Raw genomic sequence first — 19,453 nt, 5'->3', positions numbered from 1 at the left:
AAACCAAGTACTAACACGGTGCACACACTCGTCACCTTTGCACACATGCAGGAGGAATAAAACTACTTTAATAACATTGCTAGAGTAGCACATAGATAAATTGTGATACAAACACATTGCAATCATAAAGAGATATAAATAAGCACCTCACTATGCCATTCAACGGTGAATAAGTATTCGTGAAATATAGCCTAAGAGACCCACACGGTGCACACACTCGTCACCTTTACACACGTGGGACAAGGAGTCTCCGGAGATCACATAAGTAAAACTCACTTGACTAGCATAATGACATCTAGATTACAAGCATCATCATATGAATCTCAATCATGTAAGGCAGCTCATGAGATTATTGTATTTAAGCACATATGAGAGAGATGAACCACATAGCTACCGGTACAGCCCCGAGCCTCGATGGAGAACTACTCCCTCCTCATGGGAGCAGCAGCGGTGATGAAGATGGCGGTGGAGATGGCAGCGGTGTCGATGGAGAAGCCTTCCGGGGGCACTTCCCCGCTCCGGCAGGGTGCCGGAACGGAGACTCCTGTCCCCCGGATCTTGGCTTCGCGATGGCGGCGGCTCCGGAAGGTTTTCCGTATCGTGGTTCTTCGCATCGGGGTTTTCGATCCAGGGGCTTTATATAGGCGAAGAGGCGGCGCAGGAGGGTCGAAGGGGTGGCCACACCATAGGGCGGCGCGGCCGGGGCCCGGGCTGCGCCGGCCTATGGTCCGGGTGGCTCGTGGCCCCCTCCGGTCCTTCTCGGGTGTTCCGGATGCTTCCGGTGAAAATAGGGACCCGGGTCTTGATTTCGTCCGATTCCGAGAATATTTCGTTACTAGGATTTCGAAACCAAAAACAGCGAGAAACAACGAAGCGGCACTTCGGCATCTTGTTAATAGGTTAGTTCCAGAAAATGCACGAATATGACATAAAGTGTGCATAAAACATGTAGGTATCATCAATAATGTGGCATGGAATACAAGAAATTATCGATACGTCGGAGACGTATCAGCATCCCCAAGCTTAGTTACGCTCGTCCCGAGCAGTAAAACGATAACAAAGATAATTTCCGGAGTGACATGCCATCATAAACTTGATCATATTGTAAACATATGTAATGAATGCAGCGATCAAAACAATGGTAATGACATGAGTAAACAACTGAATCATAAAGCAAAGACTTTTCATGAATAGTACTTAAATACAAGCATCAATAAGTCTTGCATAAGAGTTACTCATAAAGCAATAAATTCTTAGTAAAAGGTATTGAAGCAACATAATGGAAGATTAAGTTTCAGCGGTTGCTTTCAACTTGTAACATGTATATCTCATGGATAATTGTCAATGCAAAGCAATATAACAAATGCAATATGCAAATATGTAAGAATCAATGCAAAGTTCACACAAGTGTTTGCTTCTTGAGGTGGAGAGAAATAGGTGAACTGACTCGACATAAAAGTAAAAGAATGGTCCTTCAAAGAGGAAAGCATCGATTGCTATATTTATGCTAGAGCTTTTATTTTGAAAACATGAAACAATTTTGTCAACGGTAGTAATAAAGCATATGTATCATGTAAATTATATCTTACAAGTTGCAAGCCTCATCCATAGTATACTAATAGTGTCCGCACCTTGTCCTAATCAGCTTGGACTACCGGATCATCATAATGCACATGTTTTAACCAAGTGTCACAATGGGGTACTTCTATGCCGCCTGTACAAAGGTCTAAGGAGAAAGCTCGCATTGGATTTCTCGCTATTGATTATTCTTCAACTTAGACATCCATACCGGGACAACATAGACAACGAGATAATGGACTCCTCTTTTATGCATAAGCATGTAACAACAATTAATAATTTTCTCATTTGAGATTGAGGATATATGTCCAAAACTGAAACTTCCACCATGGATCATGGCTTTAGTTAGCGGCCCAATGTTCTTCTCTACCAATATGCATGCTTAACCATAAGGTGGTAGATCGCTCTTACTTCAGACAAGACGAACATGCATAGCAACTCACATGAAATTCAACAAAGAGTAGTTGATGGCGTCCCCAGAAACATGGTTATCGCACAACAAGCAACTTAATAAGAGATAAAGTGCATAATTACATATTCAATACCACAATAGTTTTTAAGCTATTTGTCCCATGAGCTATACATTGTAAGGTGAATGATGGAATTTTAAAGGTAGCACTCAAGCAATTTACTTTGGAATGGCGGAAAAATACCATGTAGTAGGTAGGTATGGTGGACACAAATGGCATAGTGGTTGGCTCAAGTATTTTGGATGCATGAGAAGTATTCCCTCTCGATACAGGGCTTAGGTTAGCAAGGTTGTTTGAAGCAAATACAAGCACGAACTAGTACAGCAAAACTCACATAAAAGACATATTACAAGCATTATAAGACTATACATCGTCTTCCTTGTTGTTCAAACACCTCACTAGAAAATATCTAGACTCTAGAGAAACCACTCATGCAAGCCAAATTTTAACAAGCTCTATGTATTTCTTCATTAATGGGTACAAAGTATATGATGCAAGAGCTTAAACATGAGCACAACAATTGCCAAGTATCACATTACCCAAGACATTATAGCAATTACTACATGTAGCATTTTCCAATTCCAACCATATAACAATTTAACGAAGAGGAAACTTCGCCATGAATATTATGAGCTAAGAACACATGTGTTCATATGAACCAGCGGAGCGTGTCTCTCTCCCACACAAGCATGATGTAATCAAATTTATTCAAACACAAACAAAAATAGAAACAAACAAACGGACGCTCCAAGTAAAGTACATAAGATGTGACGGAATAAAAATATAGTTTCAGGGGAGGAACCTGATAATGTTGTCGATGAAGAAGGGGATGCCTTGGGCATCCCCAATCTTAGACGCTTGAGTCTTCTTGAAATATGCAGGGGTGAACCACCGGGGCATCCCCAAGCTTAGAGCTTTCACTCTCCTTGATCATAGTATATCATCCTCCTCTCTTGACCCTTGAAAACTTCTTCCACACCAAACTTTAAGCAAACTCATTAGAGGGTTAGTGCATAATCAAAAACTCACAAGTTTAGAGGTGACACAATCATTCTTAACACTTCTGGACATTGCTCAAAGCTACTGGAAGGTAATGGAACAAAGAAATCTACCCAACACAGCGAAAGAAGCAATGCGAAATAAAAGGCAGAATCTGTCAAAAACAGAACAGTCCGTAAAGACGAATTTTAAAATTGCACCAGACTTGCTCAAATGGAAAAACTCAAAACTAATGAAAGTTTCGTACATATCTAAGGATCACTCACGTAAATTGGCATAATTTTCTGAGTTACCTACAGAGAATTATACCCAGATTCGTGACAGACAACAATGCTGTTTCTGCGCAGCAATCCAAATCTAGCATCAACTTTACCATAGAGACTTTACTTGGCACAAAAACATGATAAGGAGAGGTTGCTACAGTAGTAAACAACTTCCAAGACACAAATATAAAACAAAGTACTGTAGCAAAATAACACATGGGTTATCTCCCAAGAAGTTCTTTCTTTGTAGCCGTTAAGATGGGCTCAGCAGTTTTAATGATGCACTCGCAAGAAATAGTATTTGAAGCAAAAGAGAGCATCAAGAAGCAAATTCAAAACCAATTTAAGTCTAACATGCTTCCTATGCATAGGAATCTTGTAAATAAACAAGTTCATGAAGAGCAAAGTAACAAGCATAGGAAGATAAAACAAGTGTAGCTTCAAAAATTTCAGCACATAGAGAGGTGTTTTAGTAACATGAAAATTTCTACAACCATATTTTCCTCTCTCATAATAACTTTCAGTAGCATCATGAGCAAACTCAACAATATAACTATCAAATGAAACATTCTTATCATGAGTCTCATGCATAAAATTATTACTCTCCACATAAGCATAATCAATTTTATTAGTTGTAGTGGGAGCAAATTCAACAAAGTAGCTATCATTATTATTCTCATCAAGTGTAGGAGGAATAGTATAATCACAACAAAATTTACTCTCCATAGTAGGTTGTACCAAAAGACCATAATTATAATCATCATAAATAGGAGGCAAAGTATCATCAAAGAAAATTTTCTCCTCAATGCTTGGGGGACTAAAAAGATCATGAAAACTAGCTTCCCCAAGCTTAGAACTTTCTACATTATTATCAACAATGGTGTTCAAAGCGTTCATACTAATATTACTACCAGCATGCAAATAAGATTTCATAGGTTTTTTTTATTTTCGCATCAAACAATCCATGTTTTAAATCAGGAAACAGAATAAGAAGCTCATTGTTGTCCATTATGCCAAACTAGTGTAAACAAGAAACAAAAAGATGCAATTGCAGGATCTAAAGGAAATAGCTTCGAGCACAAACACAATGGCGCCAGAAAAGTACTGTTACCTGGAACCGGAGTATGAGTGCCTTTTTACCTTTCCTCCCCGGCAACGGCGCCAGAAAAGTGCTTGGCGCGTAGTTGACGAGGGAGGAAAAGTGCTTAGTTGCCGGGCTTGCCAATGTGTGAGTGCCGTTTACCTTCCCTCCCCGGCAACGGCGCCAGAAAAGTGCTTGATGTCTACGGGAGCTTCTATTCTTGTAGACAGTGTTGGGCCTCCAAGAGCAGAGGTTTGTAGAACAGCAGCAAGTTTCCCTTAAGTGGATACCCAAGGTTTATCGAACTCAAGGAGGAAGAGGTCAAAGATATCCCTCTCATGCAACCCTGCAACCACAAAGCAAGAAGTCTCTTGTGTCCCCAACACACCTAATAGGTGCACTAGTTCGGCGAAGAGATAGTGAAATACGGGTGGTATGAATAAGTAGTAGCAACGGCACCGAGAAAAGTGCTTTGCCCGGGACGAGTAAACAAGCGGTAGTAATGCAGCAGTAGTAACGCAAGTAAAACAAGTAAACAAGCGGCGATAGCGATATTTAGGAACAAGGCCTAGGGATTAGACTTTCACTAGTGGACACTCTCAACATTGATCACATAACGGAACGAGATAAATGCATACTCTACACTTTTGTTGGATGATGAACACATTGCGTAGGATTACACGAACCCTCAATGCCGGAGTTAATAAGCTCCACAATAATGCTCATATTTTAGTAACCTTTAGTGTAAGATAGATCAAAAGACTAAACCAAGTACTAGCATAGCATGCACACTTGTCACCTTCATGCATATGTAGGAGGAATAGATCACATCAATATTATCATAGCAATAGTTAACTTCGCAATCTACAAGAGATCATGATCATAGCATAAACCAAGTACTAACACGGTGCACACACTCGTCACCTTTGCACACATGCGGGAGGAATAAAACTACTTTAATAACATTGCTAGAGTAGCACATAGATAAATTGTGATACAAACACATTGCAATCATAAAGAGATATAAATAAGCACCTCACTATGCCATTCAACGGTGAATAAGTATTCTGTGAAATATAGCCTAAGAGACCCACACGGTGCACACACTTGTCACCTTTACACACGTGGGACAAGGAGTCTCCGGAGATCACATAAGTAAAACTCACTTGACTAGCATAATGACATCTAGATTACAAGCATCATCATATGAATCTCAATCATGTAAGGCAGCTCATGAGATTATTGTATTGAAGCACATATGAGAGAGATGAACCACATAGCTACCGAGTACGGCCCCGAGCCTCGATGGAGAACTACTCCCTCCTCATGGGAGCGAGCAGCGGTGATGAAGATGGCGGTGGAGATGGCAGCGGTGCCGATGGAGAAGCCTTCCGGGGGCACTTCCCCGCTCCGGCGGGTGCCGGAACGGAGACTCCTGTCCCCCGGATCTTGGCTTCGCGATGGCGGCGGCTCCGGAAGGTTTTCCGTATCGTGGTTCTTCGCATCGGGGTTTTCGATCCGGGGGCTTTATATAGGCGAAGAGGCGGAGCGAGGAGGGTCGAAGGGGTGGCCACACCATAGGGCGGCGCGGCCGGGGCTCAGGCCGCGCCGGGCTATGGTGCAGGTGGCCTGTGGCCCCCTCCGGTCCTTCTCGGGTGTTCCGGATGCTTCCGGTGAAAATAGGGACACTGGGTCTTGATTTCGTCCGATTCCGAGAATATTTCGTTACTAGGATTTACGAAACCAAAAACAGCAGAAAACGGCAAGCGGCACTTCGGCATCTTGTTAATAGGTTAGTTCCAGAAAATGCACGAATATGACATAAAGTGTGCATAAAACATGTAGGTATCATCAATAATGTGGCATGGAATACAAGAAATTATCGATACGTCGGAGACGTATCAAGTATACCTCCGGAGATGATGATATGGATGATGAAGAAGATGCAACCTCTAATGGATTGGTCGCTCTTGCCTCCTTCTCCACTAACTCTTCATCACCAAGTGAATCCCCCAATGAGGTCATTCATGTGGAGGAAGAAAGTTGTCTTATGGCTAAATCGTCCGAGGTATCATCTCCTAGCCCCTCTATGCCTAACATATCTAGTGATCTAGGGGTTGATGATGCTAGTCTAAAAATGAAACAAGAAATGCTAGAGTTTGATGATTTCATTCTCAACCTACAAGGTAACACTAAAAAGCATGTTTCAAATCTCATGGTTCGTATAGCTCAACAAAATAATACTCTTGAGAAAAAGGGTCAAATAGAGAGAGAAGACTCTCTTGAAATCCATGCTCTTAAAAATGCTCTTAAGGAAAGTCAAGAAACTATAGCTTCTCTTGAGGAGAGGCTAGAAACTCTTGAAGAGCCTCAAGTTAAAATTAACAAGCTCACAAAAGCTAGAGATCTTGCTAGGGCTAAGACTAAAGTGCTTAAAAAGGAAAAGGCCCAATTTGAGGTTGATCATGAGAAACTTGTGAAGGATCTAGATGAACTAGACAAAGCTCACAAAGCTTTGAAGAGTGAATACACTCTCCTATCCAAGTCTTATGAGCAACTTCAAATTAGGCTTGCTTCATATGATGTGCCTAGTTCCTCTACTCCTTCATGTGATCATGCAAATGTTATTGAGGAAAATGCTAGGTTGAAGGATGAACTTGCTAAGGCCTCCTCTCCCCAAAGTAAACTTTCGTTGGATGATCTTTTGAGTAAGCAAAGATCAAACAATGGGAAGGAGGGTCTTGGTTATGGGGCCAAGGCAAAGAAGGAAAACAAGCAAAAGGCCAAGCCCGCACAAGAGAAGAAGAAAGAGGGGCAAAACCATTAATGATGATGATGCGGGAAATGCTAACCCTCACTATGTTTTATTTAAAGATTATTATGGTGATGTTTATGCTAAATATGTTGGCCCATATGATGGTTATGTTGCTTGGTCTATTTGGGTCCCAAAGACCCTTGTTGCTAACAAAAGAGGACCCATTGAGAAATGGGTACCTAAATCCAAGAATTGATCTCATGTAGGACTATGCCGCCGGAGGGTCAAAATGGGTACTTGATAGTGGATGTACAAGTCATATGACCGGCGGCAAGAACCTCGTTAAGGAGTTGAGGCCCAATATAAATAATATCACCATCTCCTTTGGCGATAATTCTACATCCGAGGTAATGGGTTTTGGCAAGGTTGTGGTTGCACACAACATTACTCTTGTGGATGTCATGCTTGTCAAAACCCTTGATTACAATTTGCTTTCCGTTTCCGCCCTTGGCAAGATGGGTTTCGCCGTCTTTATTGATAATGATATTGTGGTCCTCTTGTGGAGCAAGACTCTAAAAGTCGCTTTCGTTGGGTATCGTGAACACAACTTGTATGTGGTGGACTTTTCGGGGACCACCACGACAAGTGCGATGTGCCTATTCGGAAAGGCGGACGTGGGTTGGTTGTGGCATCGCCGCCTAGCCCCCATGTCAACATGAGAACTTTGCAAAGTCTTCACAAGGGGAACCATATTGTGGGACTAATGGAAAACGTGTCTTTTGCCAAAGATCGTGTTTGTAGGGCTTGTGTTGAAGGCAAAATGCATGATTCTCCGCATCCAAGCAAGACTATCATCTCTTCCAAGAGGATCTTAGAGCTCCTTCATGTGGATCTCTTTGGTCCCGTTACTCATGCAAGTCTTGGTGCGAAGAAACATTGCTTGGTGATTGTTGATGATTACTCAAGATACACTTGGGTCTACTTTCTCAAGACGAAAGATGAGACTCAACAAATATTCATTGACTTTGCTACCGAGGTGCAACGCCAACACAACCTCCTCATTATGGCAATAAGAAGTGACAACGGCTCCGAGTTCAAGAACTATACACTCAATGATTTCCTTAGTGATGAGGGGATTCGACATCAATATTCCGTTGCTTACACCCCTCAACAAAATGGTGTTGCGGAGAGGAAGAACCGGACTCTTATGGATATGGCAAGATCTATGATGGCGGATGATGACCCACAAGTATAGGGGATCGCAACAGTCTTCGAGAGAAGTAAAACCCAAATTTATTGATTCGACACAAGGGGAGGTAAAGAATACTTATAAGCCTTAACAACTGAGTTGTCAATTCAGCTGCACTGGAAAAGCACTAGCAACAAGGGTGATGTGAAAGTAGCGATGATATGAGAGCAATAGTAACAAGTAACACGGCAGCGATAATAGCAATATGAGAGCAATGGCACCGGAAGATAGTTGATACTACTTCCGATGACATGTAGAACAAGTATATGATGATGAAAGATGGACCGGGGTTCCCGACTATCTACACTAGTGGCAACTCTCCAATAACAAGTGTTGGGTGAACAAATTACAGTCGGGCAATTGATAGGATTGAAATAGCATTAAGACAGAATATCAAGATCATTAATCATGTAGGCATGTTTTCCAATTATAGTCGTACGTGCTCGCAATGAGAAACTTGTACAACATCTTTTGTCCTACCAGCCGGTGGCAGCCGGGCCTCAAGGAAAACTACTGGATATTAAGGTACTCCTTTTAATAGAGCACCGGAGCAAAGCATTAACACTCCGTGAAAACATGTGATCCTCACATCACTACCATCCCCTCCGGTTGTCCCGATTTCGTCACTTCGGGGCCATTGGTTCCGGACGGTGACATGTGCATACAACTTGTAGATACAATCTAAGCAATAAGTATAGAGCTCAAATCTAAGATCATGGCACTCGGGCCCTAGTGACAAGCATTAAGCATAACAAGATTGCAGCAACAATAACTTCATAAACTTTGTAGATAGACAATCATAATGTAACAATCCATCGGATCCCGACAAACACAACACCGATTACATCAGATAAATCTCAATCATGTAAGGCAGCTCATGAGATCATTGTATTGAAGTACATGGGGGAGAGAATACCAACTAGCTACAGCTAGAACCCGTAGTCCATGGGGGAACTACTCACGGAGCATGATGGAGGCGATGGCGTTGATGGAGATGGCTTCCGGGGCACTTCCCCGTCCCGGCAGGGTGCCGGGACGAGACTTCGTCCCCGAATTGGAGTTTCGCGATGGTGGCGGCGCCCCGGAGTCTTTCTGGAGTTTCGTCAAGTGGTACTGCGTTTTTAGGTCGAAAGGGATTTTATAGGCGAAGAGGCGGCGCAGGGGGACACCTGGGGGCGCCACACCACAGGCCGGCGCGGGCCCAGGCCAGGTCGCGCCGCCTTATGGTGTGGTGGCCCTCTGGCCCCTCTCCGACTCTTCTTCGGTGTTCTGGATGCTTCCGGAAAAAATAGGAGGTTCGGTCTTCGTTTCGTCGAATTCCGAGAATATTGCCCGAACAGCCTTTACGGAACCAAAAACAGCAGAAAACGAGAACCGGCACCGTGGCATCTTGTTAAGAGGTTAGTTCCGGAAAATGCATGAAATCATCATAAAGTGCAAGCAAAACATGTAAGTATTGTCATAAAACAAGCATGGAACGACAGAAATTATGGATACGTCGGGGACGTATCAACATCCCCAAGCTTAGTTCTGCTCGTCCCGAGCAGGTAAACGATAAAAAGAATAATTTACGTAGTGACATGCTACTTACATAACCTTGATCATACTATTACAAAGCATATGAAATGAATGAAGTGACTCAAGGCAATGATCTATAGTTGCTAACAAGTAGATAACATATAGCAAAACTTTTCATGAATAGTACTTTCAAGACAAGCATCAAAAGTATTGCGCAAGAGTTAACTCATAAAGCAATAAGTTCAAAGTAAAGGCATCGAAGCAACACAAAGGAAGATATAAGTTTCAGCGGTTGCTTTCAACTTGTAACATGCATATCTCACGGATATTGTCAACATAGAGTAATATGATGAATGCAAATATGCAAGTATGTAAGAATCAATGCACAGTTGACACAAGTGTTTGCTTCTAAGGTGGAAGGAAGTAGGTAAACTGACTCAACATAAAAGTAGAAGAATGGCCCTTCAAAGAGGAAAGCATCGATTGTTATATTTGTGCTAGAGCTTTGGTTTTGAAAACATAAAGAGAGCATAAAAGTAAATTTTTGAGAGGTGTTTTTTGTTGTCAACGAATGGTAGTGGGCACTCTAACCCCCTTGCCAGACAAACCTTCAAGAGCGGCTCCCATGAATTATTTTTATTTTTGGGTGGCACTCCTTCCAACCTTTATTTCACAAACCATGGCTAACCGAATCTCGGGTGCCTGCCAACAATCTCATACCATGAAGGAGTGCCCTTTTATTTTAGTTTTATTATGATGAAACTCCTCCCAACCTTTGCTTACACAAGCCATGGCTAACCGAATCCTCGGGTGTCGTCCAACAATCACATACCATGGAGGAGTGTCTATTTTGGTTAATTAATTTGGGACTGGGAATCCCATTGCCAGCTCTTTTTGCAAAATTATTGGATAAGCGGATGAAGCCACTAGTCCATTGGTGAAAGTTGCCCAACAAGATTGAAAGATAAACACCACATACTTCCTCATGAGCTATAAAACATTAACACAAATTGAGAAGCATTTTGAATTGTTTAAAGGTAGCACTCAAGCAATTTACTTTGGAATGACAGGAAATACCACATAGTAGGTAGATATGGTGGACACAAATGACATAGGTTTTGGCTCAAGGTTTTGGATGCACGAGAAGCATTTCCTCTCAGTACAAGGCTTTGGGCTAGCAAGGTTATTTGAAGCAAACACAAGTATGAACTGGTACAGCAAAACTTACATAAGAACATATTGCAAGCATTATAATACTCTACACTATCTTCCTTGTTGCTCAAACACTTTTACCAGAAAATATCTAGACCTTAAGAGAGATCAATTATGCAAACCAATTTTAACAAGCTCTACAGTAGTTCTCCACTAATAGGCTTAGACTACATGAAAAAAACTTAATCATGATCTACTGGAGAGCTTAAAACAATTGCCAAGTGTCAAATTATCCAAGACATGATGAGGCATTTTCCTTTTCCAACCAAATATAAATAAGTGCAATAGCTTCCAACTTTTATCATTGAACATTAAAAGTAAAACGAAGAACACGAGTGTTCATATGAAAAAGCGGAGCGTTTCTCTCTCCCAAACATGGATTGCTAGGATCCGAATTTATTCAAACATAAACAAAACGAAAAATAAACACACAGACGCTCCAAGTAAAGCACATATAATGTGACCGAATAAAAATATAGTTTCAGGGGAGGAACCTGATAAGTTGATGAAGAAGGGGATGCCTTGGACATCCCCAAGCTTAGACGCTTGAGTCTTCTTGAAATATGCAGGGATGGACCACGGGGGCATCCCCAAGCTTAGACTTTTCACTCTTCTCGATCATATATCATCCTCCTCTCTTGACCCTTGAAAACTTCCTTCACACCAAACTTCTCATAAACTTCATTAGAGGGGTTAGTACTCAAAAAATTTGAATCCATCTTGTTCCTGTAGTGGCACATTGCAAGAACTCAATAAAACATTAGCTACAGCCCTCTACGTCTAGAAAACCTCGCTTAAAGTCCACAAGAGACAATGCAAAAAACAGAGACAGAATCTGCCAAAACAGAACAGCCAGTAAAGACGAATTTTAATAAAATACTTACGTTGCTCAAATCAGAAAACTCAAAACTAACGAAAGTTGCGTACATATCTGATGAACACGCACGTAAATTGGCATAATTTTCCGAGTTTCCTACAGAGAATTAGACCCAGATTCGTGACAGATAGAAATCTGTTTCTGCGCAGAAATCCAAATCTTGTATCAACCTTCGATTAGAGGCTTCACTTGGCACAACAATACACAAAACTAAGATAAGGAGAGGTTGCTACAGTAGTAAACAACTTCCAAGACACAAATATAAAACAAAGTACTGTAGCAAAATAACACATGGGTTATCTCCCAAGAAGTTCTTTCTTTATAGCCATTAAGATGGGCTCAGCAGTTTTAATGATGCACTCGCAGGAAATAGTATTTGAAGCAAAAGAGAGCCTCAAGAGGCAAATCCAAAACAAATTTAAGTCTAACATGCTTCCTATGCAAAGGAATCTTGTACACAAATAAATTCATGAAGAACAAAGTGACAAGCATAAGAAGATAAAACAAGAATAACTTCAAAAATTTCAGCATATAGAGAGGTGTATTAGTACCATGAAAATTTCTACTACCATATTTTCCTCTCTCATAATAATTTTCAGTAGCTTCATGAACAAACTCAACAATATAACTATCACATGCAGCATACTTTTCATGATTTCCAAACACATAATTTTTATCAAGTTCAAGAATAGTGGAATTAAAACTTTCAAACTTACTTTTATTAATAATATAACAAGGTAGTTGATCAATCTCAAGAGATATGGGACTCATAGAATAAGTCAAGAACTCTCCAATCCCATTTTCATTAGTAGCACAATTAATATTATCAAGTAACATAGGACCATCATCTAGAGCTTTATCATAGACATTTGCCAAACAAAATTCTTTTGTACCATGCATTTCGACATCAGGCACAAACAAAGCATTATCATAAGATTTATCAAAGTATCATGGATTATCATAGATAACAGTAGCATAATCATTCTCACAAGTATTACTCATAGGTACTATTTCAAGAGAATCCACAGGAACATAACATTCAACCTCTTTCGGTAAGCATGGAGGACAATCAAATAGTGTAAGAGATAAAGAGTTACTCTCATTAGAAGGTTGACATGGGTAGCTAATCCATTCTTCCTCCTTTTTTCGTCGCTCTCCTCTTCTTTTTCATCCAATGAGCTTTCGGGTTCATCAATTTCCTCCTCTTTTTCATCCAATAAGCTTTCAGGTTCATCAATTTCTTCTTCCACCGGTTCCTGCAAATTGTAAGTGCATTCTTGTGCATTAATGTGTCTCTCTTTATAATCAAGGATATAAGGATTTCTACTGTAGCATTCTATGCAAGAATTAAGGATAGTAGAGACATAATCTTTAAGGCCCTTACAAACAACACAAGTTTCATAATTCTCAACCATGAAGGATTCTATCTCGGAGGCTCCCATAAATAAGACAAATTGCTCTACCTCTTCGAACCCATAATGAATATAGCAATTCCGATTATAGTTCTTAATTAAAAATTCCTCACTAAAGCCACATTGAAATTTAAGATGTTTAGTATCTCGTTGAGAGCAACAGTTTATATTATGGCGTTCAAGCAAGATTTTAGCAATTGTATTCAATTTTTCTATCATAGCACTCATTATTTTACCAGTTCTTGATTCTCTATAATTATTATAACATTCTATAAGCTCCAAGTAGGTTGTTGGTTCTCCCATAACAACAGTTTTTAATTTTTTGGTTTTTCAAATTTTTATGGATTTTTTGGGTATATGAGACAAATAAAACAAGACAAAAATAAACTAGACAAAAGTAAACTAAGCACAAATAAACTAGACAAAAGTAAACTAAGCAAAACAAAATAAAACAAAATAAAAACAGAGAGAGAGGTAGAGTGTACTCCCCGAGTGAACTTATGAGTAGAGTTATGCCTCCCCGGCAACGGCGCCGTGAAAATAGTCTTGATGACCCACAAGTATAGGGGATCGCAACAGTCTTCGAGAGAAGTAAAACCCAAATTTATTGATTCGACACAAGGGGAGGTAAAGAATACTTATAAGCCTTAACAACTGAGTTGTCAATTCAGCTGCACCTGGAAAGCACTAGCAACAAGGGTGATGTGAAAGTAGCAGTGATATGAGAGCAATAGTAACAGTAACACAGCAGCAGTAATAGCAATATGAGAGCAATGGCACCAAAAGATAGTTGATACTACTTCCGATGACATGTAGAACAAGTATATGATGATGAAAGATGGACCGGGGTTCCGAGCTATCTACACTAGTGGCAACTCTCCAATAACAAGTGTTGGGTGAACAAATTACAGTCGGGCAATTGATAGGATTGAAATAGCATTAAGACAAAATATCAAGATCATTAATCATGTAGGCATGTTTTCCAATTATAGTCGTACGTGATCGCAATGAGAAACTTGTACAACATCTTTTGTCCTACCAGCCAGTGGCAGCCGGGCCTCAAGGGAAACTACTGGATATTAAGGTACTCCTTTTAATAGAGCACCGGAGCAAAGCATTAACACTCCGTGAAAACATGTGATCCTCACATCACTACCATCCCTCCGGTTGTCCCGATTTCGTCACTTCGGGGCCATTGGTTCCGGACAGATGACATGTGCATACAACTTGTAGATACAATCTAAGCAATAAGTATAGAGCTCAAATCTAAGATCATGGCACTCGGGCCCTAGTGACAAGCATTAAGCATAACAAGATTGCAGCAACAATAACTTCATAAACTTTGTAGATAGACAATCATAATGTAACAATCCATCGGATCCCGACAAACACAACACCGATTACATCAGATAAATCTCAATCATGTAAGGCAGCTCATGAGATCATTGTATTGAAGTACATGGGGGAGAGAATACCAACTAGCTACAGCTAGAACCCGTAGTCCATGGGGGAACTACTCACGAAGCATGATGGAGGCGATGGCGTTGATGGAGATGGCTTCCGGGGGCACTTCCCCGTCCCGGCAGGTGCCGGGACAGAGACTTCGTCCCCCGAATTGGAGTTTCGCGATGGTGGCGGCGCCCCTGGAGTCTTTCTGGAGTTTCGTCAAGTGGTACTGCGTTTTTAGGTCGAAAGGGATTTTATAGGCGAAGAGGCGGCGCAGGGGGACACCTGGGGGCGCCACACCACAGGCCGGCGCGGGCCCAGGCCAGGCCGTGCCGCCTTATGGTGTGGTGGCCCTCTGACCCCTCTCCGACTCTTCTTCGGTGTTCTGGATGCTTCCGGGAAAAATAGGAGGTTTGGTCTTCGTTTCGTCGAATTCCGAGAATATTGCCCGAACAGCCTTTCTGGAACCAAAAACAACGAAAAACGAGAACCGGCACTGTGGCATCTTGTTAATAGGTTAGTTCCGGAAAATGCATGAAATCATCATAAAGTGCAAGCAAAACATGTAAGTATTGTCATAAAACAAGCATGGAACGACAGAAATTATGGATACGTCGGGGACGTATCAGCGGAGTATAAATCCCGCTATAACTTTTGGGCGGAAGCCATCTCCACCGCTTGCCACTCCTCTAACCGGCTCTATCTCCGCAAGGGCTTGAACAAGACTCCATATGAAATACTCACCGGGAACAAGCCTAATATCTCATACTTCAAGGTGTTCGGGTGTAAGTGTTTCTACAAAATCAAAGGAGTTCGTTTATCTAAATTTGCTCCTAAAGCTTTGGAGGGTATATTTGTTGGTTACGGTGCCGAATCTCACACTTATAGAGTCTTTGATATAGCCTCCGGGATTATCATTGAATCTTGTAGTGTGAGGTTCGAAGAAAATGATGGCTCCCAAGTGGGGCAAGTTGATGTATGTGCAGGTGATGAAATACCTCAAGATGCCATAGTAAGAATGGGTGTGGGATTTTTCCGCCCCATTGAGGGATACGGTGTGGCGTCTCGGGAAGAACTATTCTCTACCACGGTGGAGCCCTCGTCCTCTCAACATCAACAAACCCCATCTCTTGAAGCTAATGATGCACCAACCCAAGAATTAGAAGAAAACCCTCCTCTCATGAACAAGATCAAGGACAAGATCAACCAAGAATTCATGATGGCTCCGATGAGTATCCATTTGATATTTGCGCTTCACCAAATATTGTCCAAGATCAAGCACATGAGGATGAGCAACCTCAAGAAATTGAGGAAGCTCAAGTTGAAGGTCAAGACGGGGACCCAAATGATCAAGTTGATCAAGTGACACCTCCAAGGCCAAGAAGAACCAAGGAGGAGATCGAGGCCCGTCGTTTAGCAAGAAGAGATAGGACCCTTGAAATTCGTGGACACACACATGACAAGGTCCTTGGTGATGTTCGAGCAAAAGTCTCCACAAGAAGGCAATTGGCTAACTTTAGCAATCATCATGCTTATATCTCCGTAGTGGAACCCAAGAAAGTGTTTGAAGCCCTTGAAGATTCGGATTGGGTGGAAGCTATGCACGAGGAACTCAACAACTTCAAGCGCAACAAAGTGTGGACCTTAGTAAAGAAGCCAAAGGAGTGCCGCAATGTTATAGGCACTAAATGGATATTCAAGAACAAGCAAGATGAGTTTGGAAATATTGTGAGGAACAAGGCAAGATTGGTGGCTCAAGGTTTCTCTCAAGTTGAAGGAACCGACTTTGGAGAGACCTATGCTCCCGTGGCTCGCCTTGAGTCCATCCGTATCCTTCTTGCTTATGCATCGCATCATAACTTTAAGTTACAACAAATGGATGTGAAAAGTGCTTTTCTTAATGGTCCTTTGCATGAAGAGGTGTATGTTAAGCAACCCCGGGGTTCGAGGATCTCAACTTTCCTAACCATGTCTACAAGCTTGATAAAGCACTTTATGGTCTCAAACAAGCTCCTAGAGCTTGGTACGAGCACCTTAAGGAATTATTGGTAGACCGTGGGTTTGATGTTGGGCTAATCGACCCCACTCTTTTTACTAAGAGGGTCAATGGGGAGCTTTTCGTTTGCCAATTATATGTTGATGATATTATATTTGGCTCTACTAACAAAGCTTTCGATGATGAATTCTCAAAGCTTATGACCGATAGGTTTGAGATGTCTATGATGGGAGAGATGAAGTTCTTCCTCGGTTTTGAGATCAAGCAATTGAGGGAAGGAACATTCATCAACCAAGCAAAATATCTCCAAGACATGCTCAAGAGGTTCAAGATGACCGAGATGAAGGGTGTGGCCACTCCTATGGTTACCAAATGTCATCTTGCACTAGATCCCAATGGTAAAGAGGTGGATCAAAAGGTATATCGCTCCATGATTGGATCCTTGCTTTACCTTTGTGCATCTAGACCGGACATAGTGTTGAGTGTTGGTGTGTGTGCAAGGTATCAAGCTTCTCCTAAGGAGAGCCACATGATGGCTCTCAAAAGAATCTTTCGATATTTGGTTGATACCCCAAGATATGGTATTTGGTACCCCAAAGGCTCAAGCTTTATTCTCAATGGTTATACCGATGCGGATTGGGCGGGTGACAAGGATGATAGGAAATCAACTTCCGGGCTTGCCAATTCCTTGGTAGGTCCTTGGTGTGTTGGTCTTCTAAGAAGCAAAATTGCATATCTCTCTCCACCGCCGAAGCCGAATATGTTGCCACCGCAAGTGGATGCACTCAATTGTTATGGATGAGGCAAACTTTAAAGGAATACGGTGTCATTTGTGAAAAAGTGCCTCTATTGTGTGACAATGAAAGTGCCATCAAGATTGCCTATAATCCGGTGCAACATTCAAGAACGAAGCATATTGAGATCCGGAATCATTTCATTAGGGATCATGTTGCCCGCGGTGATATTGAGCTTATCTATGTTCCAACCAAAGATCAACTTGCCGATATATTCACGAAGCCTCTTGATGAAGCAAGGTTCACTTATTTGAGGAATGAGCTAAATATCATTGATTCAAGGAGTATAGCTTGACCATCTTGCAAACACACCTTTGTCTCAAAACTTTATTTGGTTTAGATGTGGGCATGGAAATAGGGGGAGTGCGGTTTAAATTATTGAGCTATCCCTCCCCCCATAATGCCAACATTAAGAAATCATTCTCTTAATATCATGTTGATATGTGAGCGTCAATGATGAGTAGTGGCTTGGACCCAAGATATATCTTCGCGGTGCCATGCCACAATACTCATATATGGTGGCCTAGGCCACCACACTCTTCTTTGTGAAGAGTTGGAGTTATTTGGATCTTATCGCCTTTTATTTGACAACTCCATGTTCTTATGGGAAATCACTCTAGTTTGGCCTTATTTGCTCATATCTTGCAAACTTGAGTGATCATGTACCATTAACAGTTTGAGTCTTCTAAACCCAAGCCTACACTCATCTATAAGCCATTTCCATCTTGCTCATTTGTCATGTTTGGTAAACACTTGGAGTTTGAGGTTTCTCGGTCGGATGATCTAGGTTGCCCCATCTTATTGGTAAATATGCATCTTATATGTGAGGTGATAGTTTATTGCACCACATATGGGTACGCAAATAACCAACTAAAGATAGGCGGGATTGACGGTGTTCTGGAATTTTCCAGAACACCGGATAATTCGCCCCCCCCCCCTGGCGACCCGGAAAATCCGGCCCGGCCGGATTATCCGGCCTGGGCAGATCTTGAAAGGGCTGAGGACGAGGCCGCGGGGGGGAAACGGTTCATTCCACCCCCCACGCGCCTCTCTCTCCTCTCTCTCCTCTCAAGGTCGCCGGAGACTCTCCTCCTCGCCGGAGTTGCTCCGTCCACTCCCTCCCGGAGTTTTTGGGTGGATCGGGTGCTCCTCCCTCCTAGCTACCTTCTCCTCCAAGCGGCTTCCGCAATGGATGCGGGTATGACTCACAATCCCTAACTCTAGGTGTTGTGTTTTATATGTGCTATTTTCTTGGTGGATTTGGTGTCTAGTTGTTCCAAATCGCTTGTAGTGTACTCCTCTTGCATGCTATAAGGCCGATCTGTTCCAAGACAAGTTGTTGATTGCAAAATCTGCTAGATTCGCAGGGCCGGATTATCCGGCCCCCGCGAGGACCGGATTATCCGGTCCGGCCGGATTATCCGCCCCTTGGGGCACCGGATTATCCGGCCCGGAGCTTCATCGCCACCGCAGCTTTGATTCAATCTATCTTGTTTTAGACTTGTACCAGCTTATAGTATGTTTCTAGAGTGCATTACTCGTATCATACATGACTTATGAGCATTATCTTCTCTTTGCTATCCATCTTTGCTATTCACGAGTCGTACTTCTCGGGGTACTTCTCGGAGACGCCCAAGGGCTGATCGGTCAAGTGATGAGTTCGTGTCCAACGCTCCTCGCAAGTCAACCTCTTCTAGGCACAAGAACAAGGCGTCAAGGGAAAACTACAAGACCATGGACCCTGTTTCTTATTCAGCTATCCGCATGAAGAACTGGTATGAAGACCTCCCAAGGGATGAAGAG

The sequence above is a fragment of the Lolium rigidum genome, chromosome 4 (assembly GCF_022539505.1).
Source record: "Lolium rigidum isolate FL_2022 chromosome 4, APGP_CSIRO_Lrig_0.1, whole genome shotgun sequence".
Classification (NCBI taxonomy): Eukaryota; Viridiplantae; Streptophyta; class Magnoliopsida; order Poales; family Poaceae; genus Lolium; species Lolium rigidum.
The sequence above is the reverse complement of the archived record's forward strand: the minus strand, read 5'-3'. Positions refer to the sequence as shown.